Source organism: Coregonus clupeaformis, unplaced genomic scaffold (assembly GCF_020615455.1).
Source record: "Coregonus clupeaformis isolate EN_2021a unplaced genomic scaffold, ASM2061545v1 scaf1923, whole genome shotgun sequence".
NCBI lineage: Eukaryota > Metazoa > Chordata > Actinopteri > Salmoniformes > Salmonidae > Coregonus > Coregonus clupeaformis.
This window is the reverse complement of record NW_025535377.1, coordinates 50001-72500: the sequence shown is the minus strand read 5'-3', so window position 1 is coordinate 72500 and position 22500 is coordinate 50001. Positions and strand designations below refer to the sequence as shown.

General features: G+C 42.6%; 1 pseudogene; it reads left to right on the top strand.

Annotated features, from left to right (window-relative positions):
* LOC123487948 overlaps positions 1 to 22500 on the top strand; it is a 42434-nt pseudogene that overhangs the window by 19023 nt on the left and 911 nt on the right.

The window sequence follows — 22500 nt, the reverse complement described above, 5'->3', positions numbered from 1 at the left end:
TTTGATCATTTGAATCAGCTGTGTAGTGCTAGGGCAAAAACCAAACGTGCACCCAGGGGGACCTGCATTAATGTGACTGTTTTACTGTGTTGTAATTGATTGATTGATCTCTGTGCTGATTGATTGATTTCTGTGCTGATTGATTGATGTGCTGATTGATCTCTGTGCCATGATTGATCTCTGTGCTGACTGATTGATTGATATCTGTGCGGATTGATTGATTTATTGATTTCTGTGCTGCTGTAGGGCGTAACGTGGGAAGAGCTGGCTTCAGTTACCCAGGACCAAGAGGACCAACGGTACACAAAACACACACACCAGTGGAGGCTGGTGACTTGAACAATTTAGGATGGGAGACCCACGGTAGAGGCGAGGATCGCACAGAGACAAAGCAGGAATGTGAATGAGAGGGCTACTTCCAGTGTTGGGAAGGGATCACAGCAGTGATTGAATGAGGGTATGAGGGATGAGTTGAGGTGTTCAGAGGCTTGACTTCAGTGCAGAACAGGGGTTGAGGTGTTCATAGGTTTCAGTTCAGGACAGGTTCATCATGGACGGATGGTGTTGGAGAAGAGCTCAACTCTTCCACTGAGGGCAGGACAGGATCTGACTGGCAAGACAAAAACAGAACACTACACAGTTAGACAAAAGAGATAAGAATGACTTAGTCCAAGCAAGGAGGAAATCATTGATCTGTACGTGTAATAATTAGATTGTGTTAGTTGCTGGTTTATATGAAATTTATTTTAAAACTAGACTGACATGGAGGTTTCCTCTAAAGAGACAACAACTACGATTGGACAGTTGAACTCACGGGGGGCTGAGCTGGCTTTATGCAGGTTTGCAACTGTAGGCCTAATTAAAAATTCACTCAGTCTATGTCATCACTATTGTGTTGATTGATTAATTCCATAATTTTGGATTGAAAAGATCCAGTTAGCCAATCCAGCCCAAATTTGAATATAAACCACATTTGATCACATTCACATTTTGTCCCAACACAGGAAAACGGGCTATAAATACATAACATTACCACTTCATTTGCCCTGGCCAGCGGGACAGGGAGCGTAGTGCGCTGTATGCTGCTGTTGTTACTAGCCTTTATCAGACTGACAAATCGTCTTGTTTTCATTCCATTAATTATTTTTACCTCTAGACAACACAGCTATGATTATATATTTTTTTACTTCTACCCCACTTATCACAACCTCCATGGTGCGCCGGCACTTACTCTCTCTCAACAGCAACACCCCGCCACCCTCCCTCCCCCCGGCCAATTGGCCCGCCCTTTGAGTGCCCGCCGCCCCGTGCCACAGAGCCTGGATTCAAACCAATATCTATTGACCATAGATCCCATGGATGCGACCAGACCCCTGCGCCACTCAGGAGACTAGGCTACAGCATGTCAGATCTCTAATGTTTAGGTGTAGGCTGCTGCAACATTCATGTAAAGAGTTTTTGCTTGTGTCTGTAGGGAGTGATGTGTTAAATAAATAGGCCTATCGGAGGAAAATGGAGAGCGTGCTTTGAGCTTTGCTAGACATGCGTTGTGCCCCGGCCCGCGTGACCTGTGATCTCCGTAATCTGATTGTTCAAGACACGTACAGAGCCTGCAGCACTCTGATGTGAAGGACAGAGAACCTGCAGCACTCTGATGAAGGACAGAGAACCTGCAGCACTCCGGTGTGAATCACAGAGAACCTGCAGCACTCCGGTGTGAATCACAGAGAACCTGCAGCACTCCGGTGAATCACAGAGAACCTGCAACACTCGGGTGTGAAACCCAGAGGACCTGCAGCACTCGGTGTGAAACCCCAGAGAACCTGCAGCACTGATCTGAAACCCAGAGAACCTGCAGCACTCGTGTGAATCACAGAGAACCTGCAACACTCCGGTGTGAAACCCAGAGGACCTGCAGCACTCCGGTGTGAATCACAGGAACATTTATTTGACAAATCATGAAGCAAACAATGAAATCAGCAACAACACAGTAACCTACTTCATTTTTAACTTGAAGTCAATAGGCCTACTTTTTATTAAATACACCCTTACATTGCAATATCTACAAAGATAACATATGGAATTGTTTTTAAGATGGTCATAAAATGTATCATTGAGTCGTTTGATTTGGAATTATAGGACCCCTGTTGGTATAAAAAAATATATAGAAAAAAAGTATTTGATAAAACATTGAATCTGGCCTTTACTGCTAAAGCCCAGAGAAACGCACTGGTAACACATTCAGAAATGGCAAAAAAGACAGTAAAAAAAATACATCATAAGGAAAAACGTTTTGAAGTGTCTGTCCTATATCTAGGAGATATAAGAAAACTTAGGGGGAAAAATCGTTTTTTTCAGACCCATGTTTGGCCACATTATTTTTGCCACAATTGAACCCCCTATGCACATTTTAGCCATTTTTACAGCCAGGTACTGGGGTTCCCTTTAGACGACTTCCCCCTGGAGCTTGTGTTCTTCCGAGAAGAATAATTGACACCTTCGTATTCGTGAGAGTTTTTACCCTTTTGATATCGGTGACATATTAGTTTGTAGATCCAACGGTTCGGTCTGGACAGTCGGTTCTAGAAAACGTTCCTGAATAAAGCCCTGATTATCCACATACCCTGACGATAACTGACAATTGTGAGCTGATGTCTGTGGTTTCTTCCATAAAAAACGCATCAACCTTTCTTTAAGTCTCACTAATGGATGATGTGATGGAAGCTGTACAAACTATCAAACTATCAAACTATCAAATCATCCTGAATTGATTTGGACATCCCAGAGAAGACAGTAGAAACCTCCATATGCTCAGCAAGTAAAGCATCGTAAAGCATGCAATTACCTCTTCAAAAAATTCCTTGTAGTTGCCCTTGTTAGCTGAACTTTCCCTCTCATCGTGTCCCCTAAAAGCCAATTCTTGCCCAAAATGCAATAGTCTAGTGTCCATAAGCTGCTTGAAAAGCTGTTTTTAAACTGTTTCTGCTTGTCATTGTGTTGCACAGTTTGAATACGCAGAGCTTTGTCCATTACATCCATTACATGATCGATGCAGATTATTCCCAGAAGCTTGAATCTGATGTGGCCAATGAAAGGGTTCTTCAACCGAACACCCAGAAGCTTGAATCGATGTGGCCATGAAGGGGTTCTTCAACCGAACACCCAGTTAATCCACTACATTGTCGTTAGCATTAGCTAGCCATTCTAGCTAACTGCCGTCTGGTAGCTAGCTAGCTACTTTCTACTGAAGTTAAGCAAGGCAAACTGAAATAAATTGCAATAACTCGACACAAAAATAAAGTTCTAAAACCAAGAAAACAATATATAATCTACCTCCTGTAGTTTGAAGGAACTAATTTGAATTGAATAACATCATTCCCTATCTCATCCAACAATGTCAACAACTCACCAAGCTTCTAAATTACAGGTGTATGTAGTACTAGGTTCATTCTCTGTTCCTTTGATTGGATGAACCTGTTCATACTTCGAAAGCTTTGATTGGTTGGAGGACGTCCTCCAGAAGTTGTCATGAATACCATGTAAGTCTATGGAAGGGGGTAGAGAACCACGAGCCTCCTAGGTTTTGTATTGAAGTCCAATGTAGCCAGAGGAGGACGAAACTAGCTGTGGTGCTACCCCCAGAGAGTGCTGTTGAGGCTACTGCAGACCAGTGTGTTTTAAATCAGGTATTTGGTGAATATATTTGAATATATTTAGTATAGTTTATTCTAAAAAAGGATAATGTTTCATTGCTTTTAATTTTTCTGAAATTCACTGAGTAGGATGGCCCTCCCCTTCCTCCTCCTCGGAGCCTCCACTGACACACGCCCTAACACACTGTCTGACCCTGTGTGTATTCAGGGAGACCGTGGGGAGAAGGGTGGTCCAGGGCCCAGGGGAGGCAGAGGAGACTGTGGCCCCAAGGGAGGGCCAGGAGGAAAGGGGACCCCTGGAGAGGAGGGAGAACCAGGGCCTCAGGGAGAACCTGGACTCAGAGGACCAAGAGGAGTGGGTGGACGAGACGTACGTAGCCTACCACACACACAGACACCTGCAGTACCTAAACAGTAGCACTCACACAGACAGTACCTCCACACCGTGTGTGTGTGTTGTAATCTGTGTATGAAAGCATCTCTTTCTCTCTACAGGGAGATCAAGGTCCTGAGGGAGACCCCGGCCTCACAGTAAGAACCACTCTATTATCATCTCTTCACCACTCTATTATCATCTCTTTACCACTCTATTATCATCTCTATTATCATCTCTTTACCACTCTATTATCATCTCTTCACCACTCTATTATCATCTCTTTACCACTCTATTATCATCTCTTTACCACTCTATTATCATCTCTTTACCACTCTATTATCATCTCTTTACCACTCTATTATCATCTCTTTACCACTCTATTATCATCTCTTTAGCACTCTATTATCATCTCTTTACCACTCTATTATCATCTCTTTACCACTCTATTATCATCTCTTTACCACTCTATTATCATCTCTTTAGCACTCTATTATCATCTCTTTACCACTCTATTATCATCTCTTTACCACTCTATTATCATCTCTATTATCATCTCTTTACCACTCTATTATAATCTATTCACCACTCTATTATCATCTCTTCACCACTCTATTATCATCTCTTCATCCCTCCATCACTCCATCACTCCGTCCCTCCATCACTCCATCACTCCATCCCTCCATCACTCCATCACTCCATATCTCCATCACTCCATCACTCCATCACTCTGTCCCTCCATCACTCCGTCCCTCCATCACTCCATCACTCCATCACTCTGTCCCTCCATCACTCCGTCCCTCCGTCCCTCCATCACTCTATCACTCCATCACTCCATCCCTCCATCACTCCATCCCTCCATCACTCTGTCCCTCCATCACTCCGTCCCTCCATCACTCCATCACTCTTTTATCATCCCTCTCAGAGAAAGGTCATGTGATGTCATGTGATGTTTTCATTGTAGGAATGTGATGTCATGAACTACATCAGAGAGACCTGCGGCTGCTGTGGTGAGTTATTCAGACACACACACAACACAGAACACGCAGGCAGGTGCAGCACATGGGGAATGTCCTCCTCAGCCAGGGGGTACATGCCTCAGACTGCGACGTGGTCAGCAGGTAATAGCCCTGAATTAACAGGGTGGAATGATGAGACGGACTACATTTTACATTTTAGTCATTTAGCAGACGCTCTTATCCAGAGTGACTTACAAAGTTAGTAGAGTGCATACACTAATTTTTTTATTTTTTTCATACTGGCCCCCCCCCCCCCGTGGGAATCGAACCCACAACCCTGGCGTTGCAAACGCCACGCTCTACCAACTAAAGACAACCGTTGGTAGTGCAGTATCGGCCTTCTCCAAGATGATTTCAACGATTCACTCGTTTTCTTTTTTTCATGTTTTGTCTTCTTTTCTGTTTGTTGTCAAAGTTAATTATCAAGTCACATTACAGGTGCATTGTAGTATTAAGTATTTTTCACATTCCAAAAAATAAAGGCCTCAAGTTCAAAAAGCTGTGTCCGTACATCTGCACATTCCCCTATTACCTCTCACTAACAGACAAATAAATAGTGCATATAAACTGAGGCTATTCAATCAGTATAGTAGTTAGTGTATACCAACAAAAGCTATTTGGAGTGTAAAACCCTCAAATTCAACCATAAAGGGTTACATTACATTTTACATTTTTTACATTTTAGTCATTTAGCAGACGCTCTTATCCAGAGCGACTTACAGGAGCAATTAGGGTTAAGTGCCTTGCTCAAGGGCACATCGACAGAGAATTACATTATAGAGACGTCAGTGTACTAGCAGTGTCAATTTCCATAAAGGTACAAATGACTGGAGGCCTGTGTTAAACAATGCTACAAACATCACATTATTAACCCTCAACACGTGAGGCAAGAATACCTGAATCCCAATAGCCTAGAGCTAGCTAGCGCTTAGCAAAACTAATTTTCTGCTAGCATAATGCTAGCGAACTGTTAAATGCTATTTTATTTACAAATAAACATTTTTAACACATTCTGTCTTCACATTGCATATGTGCATATATTACCTGAAGTTAACCGAGCTCTTCGCTCAAGATAGTAAACCCAATAAGAGCTACAAATATTGTTGAAAAGTATACAAAGTTTGATGCCATCTTGTTCACTTAGCTTACTAGCAACCTAGCGAACCTCCATTACTTATAATGGGGAAAATACCAACCAGTTTTTCACTCGGTTTAAAACTCCCTTCAATTACCTTCAAACATCACCAAACTCATTGACCTCAGCGCCTTCAGAAAGGATTCACACCCCTTTACTTTTTGTTTGTTGTGTTACAGCCTGAATTTAAAATGGATTACATTTAGATGTTGTGTTACTGATCTACACCCAATACCCCATAATGTCAAAGTGGAATTAAAAGCTGAAATGTCTTGAAAGTATTCAACACCTTTGTTATGGCAAGCCTAAATGAGTTCAGGAGTACACATGTGCACAATAAGTTGCATGGACTCATTCTGTGTTCAATAATAGTGGTTAACATGATTTTTTTAATAACTACCCCATTGCTGTACCCCACACATACAATTATCTGTAAGTTCTCTCAATCGAGTAGTACATTTCAAGCACAGATTCAACCACAAAGACCAGGGAGGTTTTTCAATGCCTCGCATAGAAGGGCACCTATTGGTAGATGGGTAAAAAATCAAAAACGGACGCTGAATATCCCTTTGAGCATGGTGAAGTTATTAATTATGCTTTGGATGGTGTATCAATACACCCAGTCACTGCAAAGATAAAGGAGTCCTTCCTAACTCAGTTGCCGGAGAAGAAGGAAACCGCTCAGGGATTTCACTATGAGGCCAATGCTGATTTTAAAACAGAGTTTAATGGCTGTGATAGGAGAAAACTGAGGATGGATCAACAACATTGTAGTTTCTCCACAATAATAACCTAAATGACAGAGTGAAAAAAAACAAGCCTGTACAGAATTAAACTATTCCAAAACATGAATCCTGTTTGCAACAAAGCACTTAAGTAATACTTTAAAAAAGTGGCAAAGAAATTAACTTTATGTCCTGAATACAAAGCGTTATGTTTCGGGCAAATCCAACACAACACTGAGTACCACTCTTCATATTTTCAAGCATGGTGGTGGCTGCATCATGTTATGGGTATGCTTGTCATCGGTAAGGACTGGGGAGTTTTTTAGGATAAAAAGAAACGGACAGTGGTGGAAAAAGTACTCAATTGTCATACTTGAGTAAAAGTAAAGATACCTAAATAGAAAATGACTCGGGTAAAGTGAAAGTCACCCATTAAAATACTACTTGAGTAAAAGTCTAAAAGCATTTGGTTTTAAATATAGTTAAGAATCAAAAGTAAATGGAATTGCTCAAATGTACTTAAGTATCAAAAGTCAAAGTAAAAGTATAAACCATTTCAAATTCCTTATATTAAGCAAACCAGACGGCACAATTTCCACGTTTTTTTTTTTTTGACGGGTAGGTAGGGGCACACTCCAACACTCAGATATCATTTACAGATGAAGCATTTGTGTTTAGTGAGTCTGCCAGATCAGAGGCAGTAGGGATGACCAGGGATGTTCTCTTGATAAGTGTGTGAATTGGATCGTTTTCCTGTCAAAATATAACGAGTACTTTTGGGTGTCAGGGAAAATGTATGGAGTAAAAAGTACATTATTTTCTTTAGGAATGTAGTGAAGTAAAAGTAAAAGTTGTCAAAATATAAATAGTAAAATACAGATACCCCAAAAAACTACTTAAGTAGTACTTTAAAGTATTTTTACTTAAGTACTTTATACCACTGGAAACGGAATACAGCTAAAAACAGGCAAAATCCTAGAGGAAAACCTGGTTCTGTCTGCTTACCACCAGACACTGGGAGATTAATTTACCTTTCAGCAGGACAACAACCTAAAACACAAGACCAAATCTACATTTAGCAGACACTCTTATCCAGAGCGACTTACATTTTTCATACTGGCCCCCCGTGGGAATCGAACCCACAACCCTGGCATTGCAAGAGCAATGCTCTACCAACTGAGCTACAGGAGGCTACAACTCTACACTGGAGTTGCTTACCAAGAAGACCGTGAATGTTCCTGAGTGGCCGACGATGTTTTGACTTAAATCGGCTTGAAAATCCATGGCAAGACTTGAAAATGAAAGCTCTTAGAGACTTATCCAGAAAGATTCACAGCTGTAATTGCTGCCAAAGGTGCTTCTGCAAAATATTGACTCAGGGAAGTGAATACGTATGTAAATTAGATATTTCTGTATTTCATTTTCAATAAATTTGCCAAAATTTCAAAAAAACATGTTTTCACTTTGTCATTATGGGGTATTCAAATCAAATCAAATCAAATCAAATTGTATTGGTCACATGCGCCGAATACAACAGGTGCAGACATTACAGTGAAATGCTTACTTACAGCCCTTAACCAACAGTGCATTTATTTTAAACAAAAAAGTAAAAATAAAACAACAACAAAAAAAAGTGTTGAGAAAAAAAAGAGCAGAAGTAAAATAAAGTGACAGTAGGGAGGCTATATATACAGGGGGTACCGTTGCAGAGTCAATGTGCGGGGGCACCGGCTAGTTGAGGTAGTTGAGGTAATATGTACATGTGGGTAGAGTTAAAGTGACTATGCATAAATACTTAACAGAGTAGCAGCAGCGTAAAAAGGATGGGGTGGGGGGGCAGTGCAAATAGTCCGGGTAGCCATGATTAGCTGTTCAGGAGTCTTATGGCTTGGGGGTAGAAGCTGTTGAGAAGTCTTTTGGACCTAGACTTGGCACTCCGGTACCGCTTGCCGTGCGGTAGCAGAGAGAACAGTCTATGACTAGGGTGGCTGGAGTCTTTGACAATTTTGAGGGCCTTGTGTATAGACGGGTGAGAAAAAAAATATTTCATCCATTTTGAATTCAGGCTGAAAAACAACAAAATATGGAATAAGTCAAGGGGTATGAATACTTTCTGATGGAGCTGTATGGTATGGACACAATTACCTAGAACTGTCCTTCAACAGTATAGAATGGCATTACAAAGTATCAATAAATGTTCCAAAATGTCTCAAAACATGTTTTCACTTTATCATTATGGGGTAGTGTGTATAATTATGGGGTAGTGTGTATAATTATGGGGTAGTGTGTATCATTATGGGGTAGTGTGTGTAATTATGGGGTAGTGTGTATCATTATGGGGTAGTGTGTATAATTATGGGGTAGTGTGTATCATTATGGGGTAGTGTGTGTAATTATGGGGTAGTGTTTATCATTATGGGGTAGTGTGTATCATTATGGGGTAGTGTGTATCATTATGGGGTAGTGTATATCATTATGGGGTAGTGTGTATCATTATGGGGTAGTGTGTATCATTATGGGGTAGTGTGTATCATTATGGGGTAGTGTGTATAATTATGAGGTAGTGTGTATCATTATGGGGTAGTGTGTATCATTATGGGGTAGTGTGTATCATTATGGGGTAGTGTGTATAATTATGGGGTAGTGTGTATAATTATGCGGTAGTGTGTATAATTATGGGGTAGTTGGGTGAGATTTTTGTTTCTTTATTCCATTTTGAATTCAGGCTGTAACACATCAAAATATGGAATAAGTCAAGGGGTATGAATACTTTCTGAAGATATGTACTGTATGTACTGTAGTTAAACATCTTATCTCAATATATACTGCATGTACTGTAGCTAAACATCTCATCTCAATATATACTTTATGTACTGTAGTTAAACATCTTATCTCAATATGTACTGTAGTTAAACATATTATCTCAATATATACTGTATGTACTGTAGTTAAACATCTTATCTCAATATATACTGTATGTACTGTAGTTAAACATCTTATCTCAATATGTACTGTAGTTAAACATATTATCTCAATATATACTGTATGTACTGTAGTTAAACATCTTATCTCAATATATACTGTATGTACTGCAGTTAAACATCTTGTCTCAATATGTACTGCATGTACTGTGGTTAAACATCTTATCTCAATATATACAGCATGTACTGTAGTTAAACATCTTATCTCAATATATACTGCATGTACTGTGGTTAAACATCTTGTCTCAATATGTACTGCATGTACTGTGGTTAAACATCTTATCTCAATATATACAGCATGTACTGTAGTTAAACATCTTATCTCAATATATACTGCATGTACTGTGGTTAAACATCTTATCTCAATATATACTGTATGTACTGTAGTTAAACATCTTATCTCAATATATACTGTATGTACTGTAGTTAAGCATCTTATCTCAATATGTACTGTAGTTAAACATCTTATCGCAATATATACTGTATGTACTGCAGTTAAACATCTTGTCTCAATATGTACTGCATGTACTGTGGTTAAACATCTTATCTCAATATATACAGCATGTACTGTAGTTAAACATCTTATCTCAATATATACTGCATGTACTGTAGTTAAACATCTTATCTCAATATATACTGCATGTACTGTGGTTAAACATCTTATCTCAATATATACTGCATGTACTGTAGTTAAACATCTTATCGCTATATATACTGCATGTACTGTGGTTAAACATCTTATCTCTATATATACTGTATGTACTGTAGTTAAACATCTTATCTCAATATATACTGCATGTACTGTAGTTAAACATCTTATCTCTATATGTACTGTATGTACTGGAGTTAAACATCTTATCTCAATATATACTGCATGTACTGTAGTTAAACATCTTATCTCTATATGTACTGTATGTACTGGAGTTAAACATCTTATCTCAATATATACTGCATGTACTGTGGTTAAACATCTAATCTCAATATATACTGTATGTACTGTAAACTGTAAGCTCTAAACCCTCAGAGGTAGTAATCACACCGGTGGGGAGAGGGGCATTCTTCTAACCAAACCACATGACCTTTGTTTTGGAGGTGTTCAGAGCATGAGGCGAACAAAGAAGAAGTGTTACTCGCTAAGCACCATTAACCCCTGTAACCCTGTCGTCCATGCAGACTGTGAGAAGCGGTGTGGGGCGCTGGACATCGTGTTCGTGATTGACAGCTCAGAGTCGGTGGGTCTGACCAACTTCACCCTGGAGAAGAACTTTGTCATCAACACCATCAACAGACTGGGATCTATGGCCAAGGACCCCAACTCAGAGACAGGTACACACACACACACACACACACACACACACTCTATGGCCAAGGACCCCAACTCAGAGACAGGTACACACACACACACACACACACACTCTATGGCCAAGGACCCCAACTCAGAGACAGGTACACACACACACACACACACACACACACATCTATGGCCAAGGACCCCAACTCAGAGACAGGTACACACACACACACACACACACACACACACACACACACACACACACACACACACACCTCTATGGCCAAGGACCCCAACTCAGAGACAGAGTACACACACACACACACACACACACACACACACACACACACTCTATGGCCAAGGACCCCAACTCAGAGACAGGTACACACACACACACACACACACACACACACACACTCTATGGCCAAGGACCCCAACTCAGAGACAGGTACACACACACACACACACACACACACACACACACACACACACACACACACACACACTCTATGGCCAAGGACCCCAACTCAGAGACAGGTACACACACACACACACACACACACACACACACACACACACACACTCTATGGCCAAGGACCCCAACCCAGAGACAGGTACACACACACACACACACACACACACACACACGCACACACTCTATGGCCAAGGACCCCAACTCAGAGACAGGTACACACACACACACACACACACACACACACACACACACACACGCACACACTCTATGGCCAAGGACCCCAACTCAGAGACAGGTACACACACACACACACACACACACACACACACACACACACACACACACCTCTATGGCCAAGGACCCCAACTCAGAGACAGGTACACACACACACACACACACACACACACACACACACACACACACACACACACTCTATGGCCAAGGACCCCAACTCAGAGACAGGTACACACACACACACACACACACACACACACACACACACACACACTCTATGGCCAAGGACCCCAACTCAGAGACAGGTACACACACACACACACACACACACACACACATACGCACGGTGTTAATTCAGATCCTGAATTTTTATTATTATTTCTTTACACCCAGGTAACATCTCCTGGTAGTACCGATTCTGTAGAATGTTAAGTGTCCCCCCCCCCCCCCAGGGACCAGAGTGGGCGTGGTCCAGTACAGTCATAGCGGAACCTTCCAGGCCATCCGGCTCAATGACTCCAAGATCGACTCCCTGTCTGCCTTCAAGGTATGTGAATTTGGGGCTTCAGTGTAGAGGGCTGCATTCCCTTTGGGTCCGACAGCTTCAGTGTAGAGGGCTGCATTCCCTGTGGGTCCGACAGCTTCAGTGTAGAGGGCTGCATTCCCTGTGGGTCCGACAGCTTCAGTGTAGAGGGCTGCATTCCCTGTGGGTCCGACAGCTTCAGTGTAGAGGGCTGCATTCCCTGTGGGTCCGACAGCTTCAGTGTAGAGGCTGCATTCCCTGTGGGTCCGACAGCTTCAGTGTAGAGGGCTGCATTCCCTGTGGGTCCGACAGCTTCAGTGTAGAGGGCTGCATTCCCTGTGGGTCCGACAGCTTCAGTGTAGAGGGCTGCATTCCCTGTGGGTCCGACAGCTTCAGTGTAGAGGGCTGCATTCCCTGTGGGTCCGACAGCTTCAGTGTAGAGGGCTGCATTCCCTGTGGGTCCGACAGCTTCAGTGTAGAGGGCTGCATTCCCTGTGGGTCCGACAGCTTCAGTGTAGAGGGCTGCATTCCCTGTGGGTCCGACAGCTTCAGTGTAGAGGGCTGCATTCCCTGTGGGTCCGACAGCTTCAGTGTAGAGGGCTGCATTCCCTGTGGGTCCGACAGCTTCAGTGTAGAGGGCTGCATTCCCTGTGGGTCCGACAGCTTCAGTGTAGAGGGCTGCATTCCCTGTGGGTCCGACAGCTTCAGTGTAGAGGGCTGCATTCCCTGTGGGTCCGACAGCTTCAGTGTAGAGGGCTGCATTCCCTGTGGGTCCGACAGAGATGGTTACAGCACAGTCTGTATTTTTCATGCTGCGGGGGAGCGGTGGGGGGGCGGTCAAAATATTGTTGTTTTCCCCGCAGATAATTTGGAAACGGTCATCTTTCTGCTTTGGATGAGCCTTTACCTTTTGTATTAAAAGCACACCTTTGTCACATTATTCACACTCAGCAATTATTATTATTTATTTTTATTTTTTAAATATTTTATATTTCTATCTTTTTCTTTTTTTTTTTTTCTTTTTTGGGGGGAATGGATCAGCTTAATATTGCAGATAGATTGTATCTTCTATCAATGTAATTGTGTGCATCACTTCCAATCCCCCCATGTTTTTTTTTTTTATATTTATATTCCCCTTTATTACTTTTCAACCCCACCATCCTTCCCCTACTTGGAGTAAATTAGTGACCAACAATGCCCAGGCCTCTACTTCCGGTCTATACTTACTATCTACACCTTATGGACACAGTTAATTTTACAATAATTCTATATATATATATTCACACTCAGCATTTGCTGCTTCGACTTCAGTAGCCGACCTCTCCTCTCCTCGTTGGGCCGACCTCTCCTCTCCTCGTTGGGCCGACCTCTCCCTCTCCTCGTTGGGCCGACCTCTCCTCTCCTCGTTGGGCCGACCTCTCCTCTCCTCGTTGGGCCGACCTCTCCTCTCCTCGTTGGGCCGACCTCTCCTCTCCTCGTTGGGCCGACCTCTCCTCTCCTCGTTGGGCGTGGGAGATCAAGCCTAGTACCTGTCTGGTCTCAGTGAAATAGAGTAGCCTGCCTATGCAGGGACGGAGAATCACTGGCAGTTCTCTTTCCAAGGAAATTAACTTAAATATGATTAGACTATAGTTTACTACAGTGTCTGTAAATGCAGTTGAAGTTGGAAGTTTACATACATTTAGGTTGGAGTCATTAAAACTCGTTTTTCAACCACTCCACAAATTTCATGTTAGCAAACTATAGTTTTGGAAAGTCGGTTAGGACATCTACTTTGTGCATGACACAAGTAATTTTTCCAACAATTGTTTACAGACAGATTATTTCACTTATATTTCACTGTATCACAATTCCAGTGGGTCAGAAGTTTATATACACTAAGTTGACTGTGCCTTAAACAGCTTGGAAAATTCCAGAAAATTATGTCATGGCTTTAGAAGCTTCTGATCGGCTAATTGACATCATTTGAGTCAATTGGAGGTGTACCTGTGGATGTATTTCAAGGCCTACCTTCAAACTCAGTGCCTCTTTGCTTGACATCATGGGAAAATCAAAAGAAATCAGCCAAGACCTCAGAAAAAAAATTGTAGACCTCCACAAGTCTGGTTCATCCTTGGGAGCAATTTCCAAACGCCTGAAGGTACCACGTTCATCTGTACAAATAATAGTATGCAAGTATAAACACCATGGGACCACGCAGCCGTCATACTGCTCAGGAAGGAGACGCGTTCTGTCTCCCAGAGATGAACGTACTTTGGTGCGAAAAGTGCAAATCAATCCCAGAACAACAGCAAAGGACCTTGTGAAGATGCTGGAGGAAACAGGTACAAAATTATCTATATCCACAGTAAAACTAGCCCTATACCGACATAACCTGAAAGGCCGCTCTGCAAGGAAGAAGCCACTGCTCCAAAACCGCCATAAAAAAGCCAGACTACGGTCTGCAACTGCACATGGGGACAAAGGTCATACTTTTTGGAGAAATTTCCTCTGGTCTGATGAAACAAAAATTGAAATGTTTGGCCATAATGACCATCGTTATGTTTGGAGGAAAAAGGGGGTACTTGCAAGCCGAAGAACACCATCCCAACCGTGAAGCACGGGGGTGGCAGCATCATGCTGTGGGGGTGCTTTGCTGCAGGTGGGACTGGTGCACTTCACAAAATAGATGGCATCATGAGGAAGGAAAAATATGTGGATATATTGAAGCAACATCTCAAGACATCAGTCAGGAAGTTAAAGCTTGGTTGCAAATGGGTCTTCCAAATGGACAATGACCCCAAGCATACTTCCAAAGTTGTGGCAAAATGGCTTAAGGACAACAAAGTCAAGGTATTGGAGTGGCCATCACAAAGCCCTGACATCAATCCTATAGAAAATGTGTGGGCAGAACTGAAAAAGCGTGTGTGAGCAAGGAGGCCTACAAACCTGACTCAGTTACACCAGCTCTGTCAGGAGGAATGGGCCAAAATTCACCCAACTTATTGTGGGAAGCTTGTGGAAGGCTACCCGAAACGTTTGACCTAAGTTAAACAATTTAAAGGCAATGCTACCAAATACTAATTGAGTGTCTGTAAACTTCTGACCCACTTCGAATGTGATGAAAGAAATGAAAGCTGAAATAAATCATTCTCTCTTCTGACATTTCACATTCTTAAAATAAAGTGGTGATCCTAACTGACCTAAAACAGGGAATATTTACTAGGATTAAATGTCAGGAATTGTGAAAAACTGAGTTTAAATGTATTTGGCTAAGGTGTATGTAAACTTCCGACTTCAACTGTACATGTTGATAATGGAAAGAAGTGGAGGGTGCTCAACCAATGTGAGTCGAGGTGCAATCAAAATGTTTTATCATAATTGAAAAGGAAAACGCGTGGACAGGCTACCATGGTGAGCGTTTCGCCTTTTACTTTTTAATAAATATTGATTACACATTTATTTGTCCATGCCTGCAAATCGTCCTAAAAGGTAGGCTATATCCTATATGATAATCGTCCTCCTAAAAGGTAGGCTATATCCTATTTGATAATCGTCCTAATAAAAGGTAGGCTATATCCTATATGATAATCGTCCTCCTAAAAGGTAGGCTATATCCTATATGATAATCGTCCTCCTAATAAAAGGTAGGCTATATCCTATATGATAATCGTCCTAATAAAAGGTAGGCTATATCCTATATGATAATCGTCCTCCTAAAAGGTAGGCTATATCCTATATGATAATCGTCCTCCTAATAAAAGGTAGGCTATATCCTATATGATAATCGTCCTAATAAAAGGTAGGCTATATCCTATATGATAATCGTCCTCCTAAAAGGTAGGCTATATATCCTATATGATAATCGTCCTCCTAATAAAAGGTAGGCTATATCCTATATGATAATCGTCCTCCTAATAAAAGGTAGGCTATATCCTATATGATAATCGTCCTCCTAAAAGGTAGGCTATATCCTATATGATAATCGTCCTCCTAAAAGGTAGGCTATATCCTATATGATAATCGTCCTAATAAAAGGTAGGCTATATCCTATATGATAATCGTCCTAAAAGGTAGGCTATATCCTGTATGCAAAGCGTAGCTCAAGAGAAAGTGAGTGTCCGCTGGCTTCATTCTTGCTGCTTCCAGTTCAGTAGCCATAGCTGCGAGATCAGGTGTACGTGGTCTCAATTAAATAGATTATAGCCTATGCATGGGCGGAGAAGCACTGGCAGTTATCTTTCCAAGGAAATGTACTTCCTAAATATTATTAGGCTATAGTTTACTACAGTACATTGCCTAGAAATAAATATTGATCACCCATATTTGTCTCAGTCTGAAAATTGACCCACTCCTAAAACGTAGGCTATAAAAATAGCTCAAGAGGAAGTCTCTCCAACTGCTCTCTTCAAACTAGTTATAGTAATACCGAAGGCCTAATATATATTATAATGGGCCACGTGAGAATCTCTGGTAATTTAACCTATTTCTTAGGTTAATTTTGGCACAGAATTGCCGGGACCATTGCCGGGACCATTGCCGGGACCATGGCCGGGACCATGGCTGGGACCATGGCTGGCAAGGGAGCTGCGTCGCATAGCCTAAAATAACATTGTTGGGTTGGGACCAGTTCTTGCGTTAACGGGTCGGACAGAAAGCCAGTGGGTGTGTTTGGGTGCGGTATGAAAAGCTGCAGGTGCGAGCAGGAGCGGGATGAAGAAATCAGTCCCACACAGACCTAATTATTGATAATAATAATAATAAACTATATAACAATAATATGTCTGCCTTCAAGGTAGTGGGGCAACACGCGTCTAACATTACCTGACACCTGAAGACTTGTATTAGCTCCCTGTGCTAATACCTAGGCTTTAGCTCAGCGGGCTGCACAGTCTTTTGGTGTGCAGGATCACCAGATTTTGACCTTCGAACCCAGACTGAGACATAAACACACACACACCCTCCCACACTCTGACCTGAAGACTTGCATTAACTCCCCAAGCTAATGACTAGGCTTTAGCTCAGTGGGCTAACACCCTCCCACCCTCTGCCTATCTGTCTGTCTTCAGGATGCAGTGAAGCGTCTGGAGTGGATAGCCGGCGGGACGTGGACCCCGTCAGCGCTGAAGTACGCCTACGACCACCTGATCAAGGACAGCCGCCGAGCTAAAGCCAACGTCACCGTGGTGGTCATCACAGACGGACGGTTCGACCCCAGGGACGACGACTCACTGCTCACATACCTCTGCAGGTAGCAGACCGGGGAGATGGAGCTGTGTGTTGTGGGTGTGTGTGTGTGTGTGTGTGTGTGTGTGTGTGTGTGTGTGTGTGTGTGTGTGTGTGTGTGCGTATCGAGTGGGGACACATGTTTTATCAGCTGTGTGTGCCACCTATCTGATGATCTGTGTGTGTGTGTGTCTCTGTGTGTGTGTGTCTCTCTGTGTGTGTGTGTGTGTGTGTGTGTGTGTGTGTGTGTGTGTGTGTGTGTGTGTCTCTGTGTGTGTGTGTGTGTGTGTGTGTGTGTGTGTGTGTGTGTGTGTGTGTGTGTGTGTGTGTGTGTGTGTGTGTGTGTGTGTGTGTGTGTGTGTGTGTGTGTGTGTGTGTGTGTGTGTGTGTGTGTGTGTGTGTGTGTGTGTGTGTGTGTGTGTGTGTGTGTGTGAGTGAGCAGTGACCCCAGTGTGGATGTGAGTGCCATCGGTATAGGAGACATGTTTGACCAGATAGAGGAGAATGAGAGTCTGAAGAGTATAGCCTGTCAGAGAGACGGGAGGGTGCTGGGGATGAGACGCTTCGCTGATCTGGTGGCGGAGGAGTTCATCGACAAGATAGAGGCCGTGCTCTGCCCAGGTACACACACACACACCTAAACCCGACATACAGTACACACACACACACACACACACACCTAAATCCTCTCTCTCTCTCTCTCTCTCTCTCGTACACATAGTACTTGTATAACAGAGACAAATGATCAATAACTTCATGATCAATAACTTCATGATCAATAACTTCATGATCAATAACTTCATGATCAATAACTTCATGATCAATAACTTCATGATCAATAACTTCATGATCAATAACTTCATGATCAATAACTTCTCTCTCTCAGACCCTGTGATCGTGTGCCCTGACCTTCCCTGTAAAACTGGTAAGATCATTCTGATTATTGAGATTTAAAGATTTTAATTCTGATGTCCCTTAACTAGCCTTAACTAACCTTAACTAACCTTAACTCGTTCTCCGTACTGCCTCGATTGGCAAAAAATAACCAAATACGCTTTGACGTGGAAAACATTTAAATCTTTACATTAACATGACAGCCCATCACCCTGAGGCTGAACAATGATAATTAAACCAGAGATTTAAAGAATTAACAAGCTAGAAAGGTAGAACGGGAATTCACAGATTGGAATGGAAGAACAATTAAGCAACGTGCTTGGTGGGTGTACCGGCGGCCATATTGGAAAGTGACCATTGGGGATGTTGATTCGTCACGTTTCATCGCCCACTATTCTCCTGCTCGGTGGGGGGCGTGGCCAGCCTGCTGGGCAGTTTAATATAACAGTTAGAACTGGCAGATACATAATATAACAGTTAGAACTGGCAGATACATAATATAACAGTTAGAACTGGCAGATACATAATATAACAGTTAGAACTGGCAGATACATAATATAACAGTTAGAACTGGCAGATACATAATATAACAGTTAGAACTGGCAGATACATAATATAACAGTTAGAACTGGCAGATACATAATATAACAGTTAGAACTGGCAGATACATAATATAACAGTTAGAACTGGCAGATACATAATATAACAGTTAGAACTGGCAGATACATAATATAACAGTTAGAACTGGCAGATACATACAATAACAGTTAGAACTGGCAGATACATAATATAACAGTTAGAACTGGCAGATACATAATATAACAGTTAGAACTGGCAGATACATAATATAACAGTTAGAACTGGCAGATACATAATATAACAGTTAGAACTGGCAGATACATACTATAACAGTTAGAACTGGCAGATACATACTATAACAGTTAGAACTGGCAGATACATAATATAACAGCATGAAAATACATGTAAAGGTTTAACCTTGAAAGGATCTTAAAGCTGTAAACCAGACATGTATATATATATACAGTGGGGAAAAAAAGTATTTAGTCAGCCACCAATTGTGCAAGTTCTCCCACTTAAAAAGCTGAGAGAGGCCTGTAATTTTCAGCATAGGTACACGTCAAATATGACAGACAAAATGAGAAAAAAAAATCCAGAAAATCACATTGTAGGATTTTTAATGAATTTATTTGCAAATTATGGTGGAAAATAAGTATTTGGTCACCTACAAACAAGCAAGATTTCTGGCTCTCACAGACCAGTAACTTCTTCTTTAAGAGGCTCCTCTGTCCTCCACTCGTTACCTGTATTAATGGCACCTGTTTGAACTTGTTATCAGTATAAAAGACACCTGTCCACAACCTCAAACAGTCACACTCCAAACTCCACTATGGCCAAGACCAAAGAGCTGTCAAAGGACACCAGAAACAAAATTGTAGACCTGCACCAGGCTGGGAAGACTGAATCTGCAATAGGTAAGCAGCTTGGTTTGAAGAAATCAACTGTGGGAGCAATTATTAGGAAATGGAAGACATACAAGACCACTGATAATCTCCCTCGATCTGGGGCTCCACGTAAGATCTCACCCCGTGGGGTCAAAATGATCACAAGAACGGTGAGCAAAAATCCCAGAACCACACGGGGGGACCTAGTGAATGACCTGCAGAGAGCTGGGACCAAAGTAACAAAGCCTACCATCAGTAACACACTACGCCGCCAGGGACTCAAATCCTGCAGTGCTAGACGTGTCCCCCTGCTTAAGCCAGTACATGTCCAGGCCCGTCTGAAGTTTGCTAGAGTGCATCCAGAAGAGGATTGGGAGAAAGTCATATGTTCAGATGAAACCAAAATAGAACTTTTTGGTAAAAACTCAACTTGTCGTGTTTGGAGGACAAAGAATGCTGAGTTGCATCCAAAGAACACCATACCTACTGTGAAGCATGGGAGTGAAAACATCATACTTTGGGGCTGTTTTTCTGCAAAGGGACCAGGACGACTGATCCGTGTAAAGGGAAAAATGAATGGGGCCATGTATCGTGAGATTTTGAGTGAAAACCTCCTTCCATCAGCAAGGGCATTGAAGATGAAACGTGGCTGGGTCTTTCAGCATGACAATGATCCCAAACACACCACCCGGGCAAAAGGAGTGGCTTCGTAGAAGCATTTCAAGGTCCTGGAGTCTCCAGATCTCAACCCCATAGAAAATATTTGGAGGGAGTTGAAAGTCCGTGTTGCCCAGTGACAGCCCCAAAACATCACTGCTCTAGAGGAGATCTGCATGGAGGAATGGTCCAAAATACCAGCAACAGTGTGTGAAAACCTTGTGAAGACTTACAGAAAACGTTTGACCTGTGTCATTGCCAACAAAGGGTATATAACAAAGTATTGAGAAACTTTTGATATTGACCAAATACTTATTTTCCACCATAATTTGCAAATAAATTCATTAAAAATCCTACAATGTGATTTTCTGGAATATTTTTTCTCATTTTGTCTGTCATAGTTGACGTGTACCTATGATGAAAATTACAGGCCTCCCTCATCTTTTTAAGTGGGAGAACTTGCACAATTGGTGGCTGACTAAATACTTTTTTTCCCCACTGTATATGTATAAGCCCTATAAGCCCTATCATCTCATCTCTGATAGCAGCACAGTGTGTCATTCCAATGCGTGTGTGTGTCCCTTCAACGTGTGTGTGTGTCCCTTCAACGTGTGTGTGTGTCCCTTCAACGTGTGTGTGTGTCCCTTCAACGTGTGTGTGTGTGTCTCTTCAACGTGTGTGTGTGTCCCTTCAACGTGTGTGTGTGTGTCCCTTCAATGCGTGTGTGTGTCCCTTCAACGTGTGTGTGTGTCCCTTCAACGTGTGTGTGTGTGTTTCCCTTCAACGTGTGTGTGTGTGTCCCTTCAACGTGTGTGTGTGTCCCTTCAACGTGTGTGTGTGTCCCTTCAACGTGTGTGTGTGTCCCTTCAACGTGTGTGTGTGTCCCTTCAACGTGTGTGTGTGTGTGTGTCCCTTCAACGTGTGTGTGTGTCCCTTCAACGTGTGTGTGTGTGTCCCTTCAACGTGTGTGTGTGTCCCTTCAACGTGTGTGTGTGTCCCTTCAACGTGTGTGTGTGTCCCTTCAACGTGTGTGTGTCCCTTCAACGTGTGTGTGTGTCTCTTCAACGTGTGTGTGTGTCCCTTCAACGTGTGTGTGTGTGTCCCTTCAATGCGTGTGTGTGTCCCTTCAACGTGTGTGTGTGTCCCTTCAACGTGTGTGTGTGTGTGTCCCTTCAACGTGTGTGTGTGTCCCTTCAACGTGTGTGTGTGTCCCTTCAACGTGTGTGTGTGTTTCCCTTCAACGTGTGTGTGTGTCCCTTCAACGTGTGTGTGTGTCCCTTCAACGTGTGTGTGTGTCCCTTCAACGTGTGTGTGTGTTTCCCTTCAACGTGTGTGTGTGTCCCTTCAACGTGTGTGTGTGTGTCCCTTCAACGTGTGTGTGTGTCCCTTCAACGTGTGTGTGTGTCCCTTCAACGTGTGTGTGTGTCCCTTCAACGTGTGTGTGTGTCCCTTCAACGTGTGTGTGTGTCCCTTCAACGTGTGTGTGTGTCCCTTCAACGTGTGTGTGTGTCCCTTCAACGTGTGTGTGTCCCTTCAACGTGTGTGTGTGTCCCTTCAACGTGTGTGTGTGTGTCCCTTCAACGTGTGTGTGTGTGTGTCCCTTCAACGTGTGTGTGTGTCCCTTCAACGTGTGTGTGTGTGTCCCTTCAACGTGTGTGTGTGTGTGTGTCCCTTCAACATGTGTGTGTCCCTTCAACGTGTGTGTGTGTCCCTTCAACGTGTGTGTGTGTCCCTTCAACGTGTGTGTGTGTCCCTTCAACGTGTGTGTGTGTCCCTTCAACGTGTGTGTGTGTGTCCCTTCAACGTGTGTGTGTGTGTGTCCCTTCAACGTGTGTGTGTCCCTTCAACGTGTGTGTGTGTGTCCTTCAACGT